This window comes from Tupaia chinensis, unplaced genomic scaffold, assembly GCF_000334495.1.
Source record: "Tupaia chinensis unplaced genomic scaffold, TupChi_1.0 Scaffold000451_2, whole genome shotgun sequence".
Classification (NCBI taxonomy): Eukaryota; Metazoa; Chordata; class Mammalia; order Scandentia; family Tupaiidae; genus Tupaia; species Tupaia belangeri.
Window position 1 is genome coordinate 436,395 of NW_006159958.1, and position 12,250 is coordinate 448,644.

The window sequence follows — 12,250 nt, forward strand, 5'->3', positions numbered from 1 at the left end:
CAGACAGAGAGAGATAGAGAGACAGAAAGCGAGAAATCACCCCCCAGGGTGGATGACCATGCCGCAATCCCTTCTCCTCCATTCTCCTCTCGGGATCTTGGGCACGCACGCACATGCGCCCGGCGTGAGTTTTAAGCCACCGGGTCTGGGATGCAAACCACGGTCGACTACATGGGAATCCAGCGACATAGCCATTACACTAACTGCTGGTCCCTCTTAGATTGTTCTTATTCTAATCCTAAATCTTACTTTGACTTTTCGATTCTACCCATTAAACCAGCCAAATTCATTCAGGTAAACAAGGTTACTTACTATTAGAGATCTTGAAAAGTGTGACATCTGAAGCCAGAAATCCTATACAATCCTCTCCACACTTACTGTCATATTGAGCTCTCTTCAGCAGGTTGAACCATATGAAGTCAGCATTTTAGTAGCTTCAAAGATGTTCAGATATTGGGACCGCTTAATAACGTTTATATTGTGGGTGTGTAAACGCAAAGAGGCAGTATTCGCAAGGCCTTCATTACCTAATAAACTAGATACATAATTCTTACACATATTTAAAATGGCATTTGAGTAAACTTCAGCCACCACCATGAAAGTCATTTTTAGAAGGGCATTCTGCTTTCATTGCCCTTAAACCAAGAGTCAAGGGACCAGCAGATGGCTAAATGGTTACGTCACTGGACTCCCATGCAGTCGGACTGTACTTTGAGTCCTGGACCCGGATGCTTAAAACACACACTGGATGCATGTGCATGCATGTCCAAAATCCCAAGAGGAGAATGGAGGAGAAGGGATTGCAGCTTGGCCATCTCCCCGGAGCGTGATTTCTTGCTTACTGTCTCTCCAGCAAGTGCACATACTTATACCAACAATCTCTCTGTTCTGAAAAATCAGCAGTTACTTATCAGAAAAAAAAAAAAAAAAAAAAAAAAGCATCAAATAAACCTTCTAACTCTGGTATATGTTTCTTTCTTTCTTTCTTTCTTTCTTTCTTTCTTTTTTTTTTTTTGCTATAGGGCACACATGCTCCCCAGAGACAGAGTAACACAGAGAGACACAGAAAGAGAAAAATCACTCCCCTGGGGGATAACCACACTGCAATCCCTTCTCCTCTATTCTCTTCTCAGGATTTTGGGCACTTATGCACGTGTGCCAGGTGTGTTTTACAAGCACTGGGTCTGGGTCTCAAACTGTGTAGTCAGTCATGTGGGATCCATTCACTTAAACCTCCATACCATCTGCTGCCCCTCATTTCTGTACTCTTTATTGAAACAATGACTAAGTGGGTAATACCATCTTGATAGTGCCAAGGAGCCAACGCAGGTACAGAATTACTCATAGCAAGAGAAACCAAACTCTGATTCATGAGGTTTACCCAAGAGAAAGACTTTATTGGGGTGACATCATCCCAGATGGCCAAAAGGCCATCTCTGTGGGATGAACTTTAATAAAGAAATACTACACTCTGAAGTTTTCAACCAGGTCCATATACACAAATGAAGGATCGCAACTTGTGCAACTCTGATTTGTAAATAAACTCAAGCAACAATCCCATTGGTCCATTATTGAAACTGGTACTGTTCCGATTGGTTGCTCTGCTGTGGCTAGCATCCACACTCCCTCCCTGCAGTGGACATCAAACTTAGGTCACTCTGTCTTCTTGGTGCACCACTCTGGTGCCAACCAAAGTTACACGTTAAGTAAGGAGATACAACAGCTAGATGTTTGTCTGTTTGTTTGATTTTTAACCTTCACATTAACTTTTCAGTCTGGGGATATTTATCCTCTTCAGATTATATTGTTTCAGTCTTCTTACTGAGGAGTGTCTGCCTGTTCATAAGTTGTCTGTGGAGGGTTGGAAAATAAGGTTGTAAGGGAGGTCCTCTGCTTAGGAGGTAAACTTTGACCTAATTCCCCCTAGAAGAGGGTTCCGTTATTACCTCCAGCCTTGACTGCAGCCAGTGTCCTCTACATTCTGTTTTTCTAAGTCAGTCTCTCCAGGCTTCTTCCTGTGATGGTTATTTGCCTGAGAGTGTGGGGTAGAAGAGCGGACAACTGATATGCAACCATCTTGAACTCGTTCCCCTGGTTTCACCTCTAAATGCTGCTCTGCCCTGTACTATCTCTGGTGCCTTTGAGCCCAGGTTCTGTAGAGCAAATTGGCTCTACCACGGTCCATCTCCTTTTTGATTTTGAACAACTACTGAACCCTCTCCTTTGTTGCTGCTTCATTCTCCTGGAATGAATATGGACGATTTACTATTGAGTGAAGCAAGCCAAGCTATGAAAAAGAAACATTGTATGTCTTCACTTTATATATATATATATATATATATATAGACTGTCCACACTCGGGTGGAAACTGAAAGCAGATATAAATGCATGGAAAATAGTTATGAATACTGGAGACAGTGTAGGAAGAAAGTAGGAGAAAGGGGAAGAATGTGAGGAAAGAAATTAAGGAGAAAAACAGAGAGATAAGACACTTATGAGATGCAGAAATGGATTATTATCTGTAGATGATAACGTGTATAGTATCCTCAACTGGACTGGTGTGAAGTATATTCATGTTGGGTAAATTCACTTTGCAAGCTAATTGATGTGTAGTGATTGAATGTATGCAATAAATTTAAAATAATAATAATAAAAATCTGAAGATTCAAGTTAGCTCAAAGAAGTTTTCTTTCATTATTTCTCAAATTTATACTTTTTTCTCCACCCTTTCAAAACAATTTCTGATATTTGAAAGTTGAATTTCCTGTATTTACCCTCCTGTTATCTTGTATTTTCCAATTATCATCTTATTTTCTTTGTATGACTATTCACCATGGTAAGATATTTCTTCCTTTTTTATCTTCAAAACCATTGGGTTATCAGAAAAGTCATGATGTATTTTTGCATAGAAAAACATAGAAAAATCTGTCACGACTTTTCCCAACAACACAATAGTTAAGTTCTTTTGAATAAAAGGTATTAGTCATCTTGGGTTTCCATAACAAAACATCACAAACTGGGTGACTTAAACAATAGACATGTATTTTCTCCTACCCTGGAGCCTAAAGGTCCAGGATCAAAGTGCCTTCAAAGTTGGTTTCCTCTGAGGCCTCCTTTCTTGACTTTCCAACAATTGCCTTCTCACTGTGTTATTAAGTGGCCTTTTCTCTATGCCCGTACAGATGAAGAGTTCTCCGGTGTCTATGTATCTCCTTATAATAACACTAGTCATGATGGATTAAGGTCCCACCCTTAGACCTAATTTAATCCTAAAACCTTTAAAAGTAGATACTACTGCAAATATTTTTTTAAACAAATAAATAAACACCATAGAATAAAAAGAAAAATAACATGATCGCTCATAGATTAAAAAGTAAGGAGTGTCCATAAGGCTAAATTTTTGCTGTTAGGAAACGAGACTTAATTATTATCAGTAAAATGATCACCTTTCCAGCATAAATCTTCCGCAGCACTACTCAGCAAGGGGCAATGGTCAATATTTAACATAAATAGAATGATCTACTCCAGATTGTTCCTATATAGGCTTAAATTTGAAATCTTTTATATACACAGAATGGTTAAAATGTGACTCAATAACTCAGTAAGAAAAGAAAAGGATTTGCATATACGGTGAGCTGTATAAAGAGGTACTGATAAATACAGCAATCGCCCACCCCCCATATTTTTGTTTCTCTTTATATATTGGAGACATACAGGCTTATGATCAGCTGGACAAAAAAAGTAGAGATGTTAGTACGACTTGAGCAATGTCCCCATGTGAAATGTTGTGGACAGGAATGGTAGGTGGAACAAGAAGGACTGGTCCTATTTCATGACTACTGTATGTCCTTAGTCCTAGCAATGTGTTAAAGCTGCCTTTGAAAATACACCAGTGTCTAGACCAGACCTCCAGAAGGTCTGAATTAGAGAGTGGACATGGTAAATGGAATGTGCAATCAAGGTTGAGAACTACTAGTTTATGAATTGTCAGTATCAATCCACTGCTGGATTTTAGGTCTGAAAAGGAGATTCAAGCAGCCTTCCAGGAGATGAACAATGAGACAGTAAAACAAAATCAAATATTAGGAATGGCATGGAGTCAATAATGTAAAAGGTAAATTTGAAAAATAGTAATGCGAGGTTTAGAAATGCCCTCTAGGGTTGGGGTCTGAGTAAATCTTATGCATCCCTTCTTTAAAAGAAAATTTTTCCAGAAACTTCTGTAATACCCTCCTCTCAGAGGCCTTCTCCTCTCTCAAACTCTTCCACCCATCCCCAATCCAGTCCCAGATGCCATCACCACAGAAAAGCATATCCATGGTATGGAAGACAAGCTTGGGAAGTGCTTTCAAAACACGGAGTTGAAAGAAGAAATGACAATAATACAGGGCTGTCTCATGGCCTATGTTGAAGAGACTTGGACCCTTTATGGCCAACTACGTGGTTCAAATCATGGCCCCAACAGCTTGAAATACATACCAGGAACAGGCCTGTGCATGCCCCAAATCCTGACAAGGTGGAGAAATGGAGAGGGAATTGCAGCATGACCATAGTCCATTGGGGGTGCTTTGTCCCTCTCCTTCTCTTACTCTCTCTCATTCTCTCTGGTGAATGGATGCTCCCTCTGACAATTTTTTTTTTTTAAGAAAAAAAAAGGTAAGACAGATGATGGAGATACAAGACAAAGAACTGAAATTAAATGTAAGAAGTATTACTTTCCAAGAACAACAACAACAACAAAAATGGAGGAAAAAAATTAAACTCATAATTAAAGAACTTTCCTGAATATGTATGATCTGAATATAGACATTAAAACATCTGACCATGCCATAAGGTAAATAAATGAAAAAAGACCCATCCCAATATACATCTTGTCAACTCTTTTTAAGTTATCCCGATGATGGAAAAACATCCGACAAGACCTATATAGATAATAGAGGCCGTCCAGTCCCCACTGTATTTCAGGCCTCACTTCCTATACTCTGTGGCTCATTCACAGTGAACTTGCCATCCTCAAATACATCGATTTTTTATACTTCTGTATGTCTGAAAGTTCAGCTGCCTCAGCTTAAGGCACCTTTCTCTTCTGGTTTTCTTTCCAAAGTCCACTCACCCTTTAAGGCCTGGCTCACAGGAATCCTCTGAGAAATGCCTTCCATGTTCTTACTGGAAAGAGTTTCTCACTCACCTTGCTCCCTCGCCACACCCCACTTTATGATTTGAGCTGTCTGCCTCCCTGCTAGGCTGTGAATCTTTCCTAAGGGCAAGAGCCACGCCCATCCACGATCTTGTACACCACCAAGCACAGTGCCTGACAAAACAATGCTTACTTCATACTTTGGCTTTTATCTCCCCTTATTTCCCCTGCAGGTTTCTAGGTTAGGCCTTTGCCCTGTTCTCAGGAGAACAATGGACATTCAGTTACCTAGCAGTAAAAGCTGCTCAGGAGGAGCTTCCCTATCTGGTGGGAAATTCCAGCCCCCAAAAGAATCCTTCACCTGGGTCTGCAGGTTTGAGCCACCAACTATGGGCCATCTCATGGTTCCATAAACTGTCCCATGGTTCTATAAAAGTCAGGTTGGCTAGGTCTCCTTTTCTTGCATGGTGGGCCCACTGTATGGAGTTAGCTTCCTGCTAGCCCTCCTGTGAAAGTCATGAGAAATACAACTGCTAAAATTACACTATGCAAACAGAAAGGCCATGCAAACCTTTCAGAATAATCAATTACGTAGACGATCAATTAAACACACACACACACACACACACACACACACACACACACACAGCCCTGTCCTTCCAGGCCTCTCCCAAACTTATTGCAATTAATCCTTATATGGTGTTTAAGAAATACTTCTCACTCCCTGGAAAAATTCCCTAAGTATAATTTCTGTTTACTGTATACGGATGATTTCTGCAAAATTTTCAGGACTTGTTTCTCTTGGGGAAGGACTCTCTTGGGAGCTATTTAGGATTGCCTAAGTTCTCACCTTTGTATTTTACATGCCATAACCAATTTTTGAGGCGAGTGTCATTGTTTCTACTTTACAAATGGGGAAACGGAGTCTCATGGTCGAATGGTTAAGAGACTTGGATCCTACATGGCCAACTACATGGTTCAAATCATGACCCCAGCAGCCTGAAATATACGCACAAGTACAGTGTGCCACCCAGAGTCCCACTGTTCCTAAAGTACAGGACTAGCATTCAGAACCTAGGACGATCTCCTGGGCTCTCCCTACCATCCTAAGCTGTTTCTAAGATTGGTGAAAGGAAGAGAAAGGTGAAGACTCTAGCTTCATCCCTCCTTACACCTCCCTGTGGGCCTTCTGTGTTCTGGAGACATGTGGATGTCCCTAACCTACTTCTTGGGTGCTTGGTACTAACCTTGCTAGTTTCTCGTGTGTGTACATCAGATCAGAGACATAGTTAGGTCTTGGACTAGCCTGCTCGAGGAGTGTCTAGTGCCACTGCTCATGGTCCAACAGAACTCCAGAGAACTTGTTTCAATTCATAGCCTCAAAAATTAAAATCCTCTAATTCTATACTTGGCATTTGACCTCTAACAAGGAGAGTAAATAAGCAGACCTAGACAACACAAACATGGCCTAAGAGTCATGGAAGCCCAGCCTTGTATTTTAGCAATTAGGGGTAGTTGTCCATAAAGCACTTAAAAATCCATTTAGACTGTCCAAGTCGGTTCAAGCTCTTTAATCTTGGCTAAAGTAAACAAGACTGTTTTTAAGGTTTTTTTTTTCCCCTTTCTTTTTTTTTTTTTTCTTTCTATTTTAAAGCAAGAATATTGGGAGAGGAAAAAGAAAAAAAATAAGACATTCAAGGCCAGACCTTTAGACCCCAGTAATGTGTAACAGCTGCAGACACTGGTCAGGCTTCTTGGTGATATTTTCAGTCTGCCATTGCCAGCTCACCCTTCCATTGATTGAAAACAACAGATCCCCTTGAAGTATACTTTTCTTTCCATTTGCAGCTTGAAAATTCCTTAAGGGCAGGGCCCAAACATTGTTCCGCATCCCACAAAGTGTAGCTCAACCCCTGAGGTCTCAGGAAATGCTTGCTAAGAGGCTGCTCATTGGGAGCAGCAGGCTGTACCCTCCTAGACAACAGGCAGATCTCACCACAGCCCACAGGTACCTGACCATCCAGCCAAACCAGCCCCCTCCCAATTCCAAAACATTTCAAGCTCCTCCTGTTTCATGATATGCCCATATTTGTTCAGTACCTGGCAGCGTCTGTCCCTCAGTCTCCACACAATCTCTGTCTCTTAGAGTAGCTTTTCCTGAACTCCTTGACAATCTCTCATTTAGTTTTTCTGCTCCAGGTCTCTTGGTAGTGAATTCTGGAAGGTATGGGCTCCTACGTATTTTCCTGTGTTTATTTGTTTAGGGTGTGTTTCCCACCTCCCCTCGAATTCCATGAAGACAGGACAAGAATGCTTTGTTCACCTCCGTATCCCCAAATCCCTAGCACAAGGCCTCCTGGCATGGGTACTGAGTTGAGCTGAATAATTCTGACATCAAGAGAACCAGGCTAAACGAGTCTTGTACTCTCCCTTTCACTTCAAGGTCCTAAAGGGTAATGTGCGCTTTCACCAACAAGGCTCGGCCAATTGGTGACTCATCTAAGCCCACAAAGCTCCAAGTTTAGAGGGTGTGACGCTCCGAAGTATAGTTTTCGGGGACCTGAGGAGAAACCCTGTGGGCTTCTTGTCTGAACAACATGCACCTACAAGAGAATGCTCCAGACCAGGAGGTGGAACGTGACCAGAAGCTGGACAGCCATGCCCAGTTCTACTCAGAGGAATTTGTTCAACAGAGCCACAGTTACACCTTCACTCCTTGTTTAGTTCTTGCTCGACTGGAAATCACTCTTCAGCTCCTACATGGGAAATTTCCTGAAGTCCTCGTCACATTTCCTAACCAAGAGGATTCCCGAGAGTCTGTGGCCAACCTCTGTGTGTGTGTGTGTGTGTGTGTGTGTGTGTGTGTGTGCAGATAGGCGGGGTGCTGCTAGGCAGCTGCATACTGAACTTCGGACCCCCCAGGAGACCAAACACTTCAAAGCTATTTGGAGACCTAGGAACACAAACAAAGCATTTAATCTTGAGGCCCTGACACTTTCTCAAGGTAGAAAAAAATGTCATGAAGGCCCTGCAACGCCACTCCTCAACTCAGGAGAAAAGATATTACAAACACATAGCACTGAGGCTCTTTAGATTTTTTTTTCTTTTGTTTTTATCTTCCTATTCACTTTGGACAGCCTTTTCGTTTTTTCAGTTTTTGCTGTAAGGTATGTGCTCACCAAAGAGAGACAGAGACAGAGAAAGAGGGAAAGTGAGAAATCACCCCAGGGGATAGTTATGTCACAATCCTTTTACCTCCATTTTCTTCTTGGGACATGCACATGCACCAACACCTGGCATGTTTTTCAAGCCACTCAGTCTGGACTCACACCTCAAAGTCACCCACATGGGATCCAGCTGCCTTAACCACCACTCCAAGGTGGTCTCATTCTGAAAGCCTTTTCATCTTGAAATAATTACATGGGAAACTTACCATGTAAAGGTAATACAGAGAAATGCTAAGTATCGTTCACTCATTTTCTCCAAGGATTACCTCTTACGTAATCATGCAGCGCAATACCAAACCAAGAAGTGACCTAGGTCCAATGTGTGTGGACCGTTCCATGCCATTTCCTCACATGTGAGAAATGAGAGATTGCTGTAATCCCCACCACAATCAAGACACGAGCTTATTCCTTCATTGCAAACATCTCTCTCACACTGCTTCTGCATAGTCACGGCCCACCCTCTCCCCCACCATCCTTAATCCTCGGAAGTCATTCATCTGTTTTCTATCTTTATGATTTTTATCGTTCTTTTGTTTTGTTATGTTATGGAGATTTTTGCTAGAGAGCACGTACACTCGCTGGAGAGACAGAGAGAGACAGAAAGCTAGAAATCACCCCCCCCCCGGGAAAGTGACCACACCGCAGTCCCTTCTCCATCCTCCTCTCTGGATTTTGGGCATGCCTACGCATGCACTGGCATGAGTTTCAAGCTGCTAGGTCTGGGACTTGAACCGTGGTCAACCACATGGGAGTCCAGCAACGTAACCATTAAGCCATCAGCCGGTCCCATGATTTTTTTCATTTTGAAGAATATTATCAAAATAAAATCATACGGTATGTGATGTGTCGAGATGGGCGTTTTTTTCATCAACACAATGCTCTTAAGGTTCATCCAAATTACCGCATGAATTATTTTATTCCTTTTTATTCATGATGGATTTAGCGATGGATTACGGCAATTTGTGCATTTTAATTGTTTCCAGTTTTTGGTTATTCTGAACAAAATTTTCAAGAGCAATCATATAGAGGTTTTTGCATGAAGAAAGTTCTTATTTCCTTGGGAATGCAACTTCTGGGTCACGTGGTATTTTACAACATCGCTTAACTATCTCTCCCACAGCAGCAGTGCTATTTCACATTCCTGAGAGCCATGTGTGAGATTTAGTGTCTCCATATTTTTACTAGCTTTGGCATTCCCATTACTTTCTACTTTAGCCATTTTAATATCTGTGTAGGGCTAACTCATGTTCTTTATATGCATTTCCTAATGATTCATGATGTGAGCAGATAGTCTCTTTGATCAAATGTCTCTTCGTGTCTGCTATAGTTTGAACATGCCCCCTTAAATGCATCTGTTGAGCCATTGTAACAAAATCGAGAGGGTAAAACTTGATCCAATTATTGTGTTGAAGGGTAGAGCCCTTTGGAGGAGAATAGTAATTGAATGGTCAGATTGAGTCTCAGTGGATTTTCCTTTTTTTTTTTTTTTTTTGAGCGGTTTTTGTTATAGGGTGAGTGCGCTCACCAGAAAGACAGAGAGAGACAGAGAGACGGAAAGCGAGAAATCACCCCCCATGGGGGATGGCCATGCCGCAATCCCTTCTTCTCCATTCTCCTCTGGCAATCTTGAGCATGCACACACATGTCCGGCCTGAGTTTAAGCCACCGGGTCCGGGACTCAAACCGTGGTCAACTACGTGGAGTCCAGCAACATAGCCATTATGCCAACTGCTAGTTCTGAGCCTCAGTGGATTTATAAGGAGAGAAAATGTGGCAGATAGGGACCGCATGGGTACAGAGCATGCTCTGAGCACAACGCTCTGCCTTTTGCCATTTTGTGCTGCCTTTGCACTGGTCAGCCACCAGAATCGTCAGTCAAATAAATCTTGAGTTTTACAAATTACCCACTCTTGGGGTTAGCAGTACCATAATGGGTGAAGACGATGTCTTTCGCCCATTTTCTTGGACTGATTCTTACTATCCATATGTGAGAGTGTTCCATATGTTTTAGCTAGGAGTTATTTGTCAGATATGTTTTTTACAAATACATTTTTTTTTCAGTCTATATCTTTTCCTTCGCTTGACAGGTATTTCTTAGCAGAAGGGATTTTACTTTTTTTTTTTTTATTATTTATTTGAGAGATTTTCACTGTAGGGCGCGTGTGCTCGCCAGACAGACAGAGAGAGACATAGAGACAGAAAGCGAGAAATCACGCCCCAGGGGGGATGGTCACGCCGCAATCCCTTCTCCTCCATTCTCCTCTCGGGATCCTGGGCACGCACGCACACGCGCCCGGCGTGAGTTTTAAGCCACCGGGTCCGGGACACGAACCGCGGTCGACTACGTGGGAGTCCAGCGACATAGCCATTACGCTAACTGCTGGTTCCCGGATTTTACTTTTGATACAACCCAATTTATTAATATTTTCTTTTATGGATTATGTTCCTGGTATCATTGCATTGTAAGAACATTACACCAAGACCTGAGTCCTAAAGATTTTTCCCCTATATTCCCATCTAAACGCACTATGCTTTTCTGAACGCCGCTTTCTTTCTCTCTCTTTATTTCTAGACAGAGAGAGAGAGAAGCACCCTCGACAGGGTCTCATGCTACAACCCCCATCCCCTCCATCTTCTGCCTTTCAGCCAGCCAGGTTGCTCATGGACATGCAATCCCCATGTGTGCCGGTTAACCTGGAAACCAGACTCTGGTCTTCCATATGGCTTCCAGCTTTGTGGAGCACTACATTACCACCATGCTGCCATGACTGGGCCAAAAATTACCATATTTTTACATTTTGCTTTGTTTTTTTAACACTAAAGGGGATATGTGCATGTAAGAGAGAGAGAAGCCTCTTTTTATTGCCGGATACTATTTCATTTTGTGGTAACGCCATATTCTCTTTCTCTTTTTATCAGTGTATGGACATTAGGCTGTTTACAACTTTTAGTTATGAATAATCCTGTGATGACGTTCACGTACAAGTTTGTATGTGGACATATGCTCTCAATTCTCTTGAGTATCCACCAAGGAGTAGGCTTGCTGAATCATACGGTAGCTCGATTTTCAACATTCGAGGAATTTCCAGCGTGTTTTCCAATATGGCTGCACCATTTTGTATTCCTACCAGTGGTGTATAAGACTTCCAGTTTCTCCATATCCCTGTCAAGACTTAGTACTGCTTTATGATTTCAGACATCCCACAGGATGTGGAGTAGCTTCTCCTTATAATTTTTTTAAGAGGTTTTTGCTATAGGGCACGTGCGCTCGCCAGACAGATAGAGACAGAGAGACAGAAAGCGAGAAATCACCCCCCAGGGCGGATGGCCACGTTGCAATCCCTTCTTCTCCATTCTCCTCTCGGGATCCTGGGCACGCACGCACACGCGCCCGGCGTGAGTTTTAAGCCACCAGGTCTGGACTTGAACTGCAGTCGACTACAGGGGAGTCCAGAGACATAGCCATTACGCCAACTGCTGGTCCCTTCCTTATAGTTTTGATCTGTGCTTCCCTGATGACTAAAGATGGGAAGCAGCTTTTCATGTGCTTATAGGTCATGTGTATATCTTTTTTGAGAAATGTCTATTCATTTCTTTTGCTTGATTTTTAATTAGGTTATTTATATTTTTCTTTTTGAGTTGTAATAATTTCTTACATGTTGCAGGTATAAGTCCATTATCAGATGACTCACTTTTTCGTGAGCCCTCTCATTCTATGAGTTCTCTTTTTACTTTCTTGATGGTATCCTTTGAAGCACAAACACTTTTATTTTGAACATAGCCAATTTATTTCTGTTTTCTTTATTGCTTGTGTTTTTAGTATCATGGCTAAGAAATCTTTAAAATCAGCTTGTCAATTTCTGCAAAGAATAAAGTAGATTTTGAT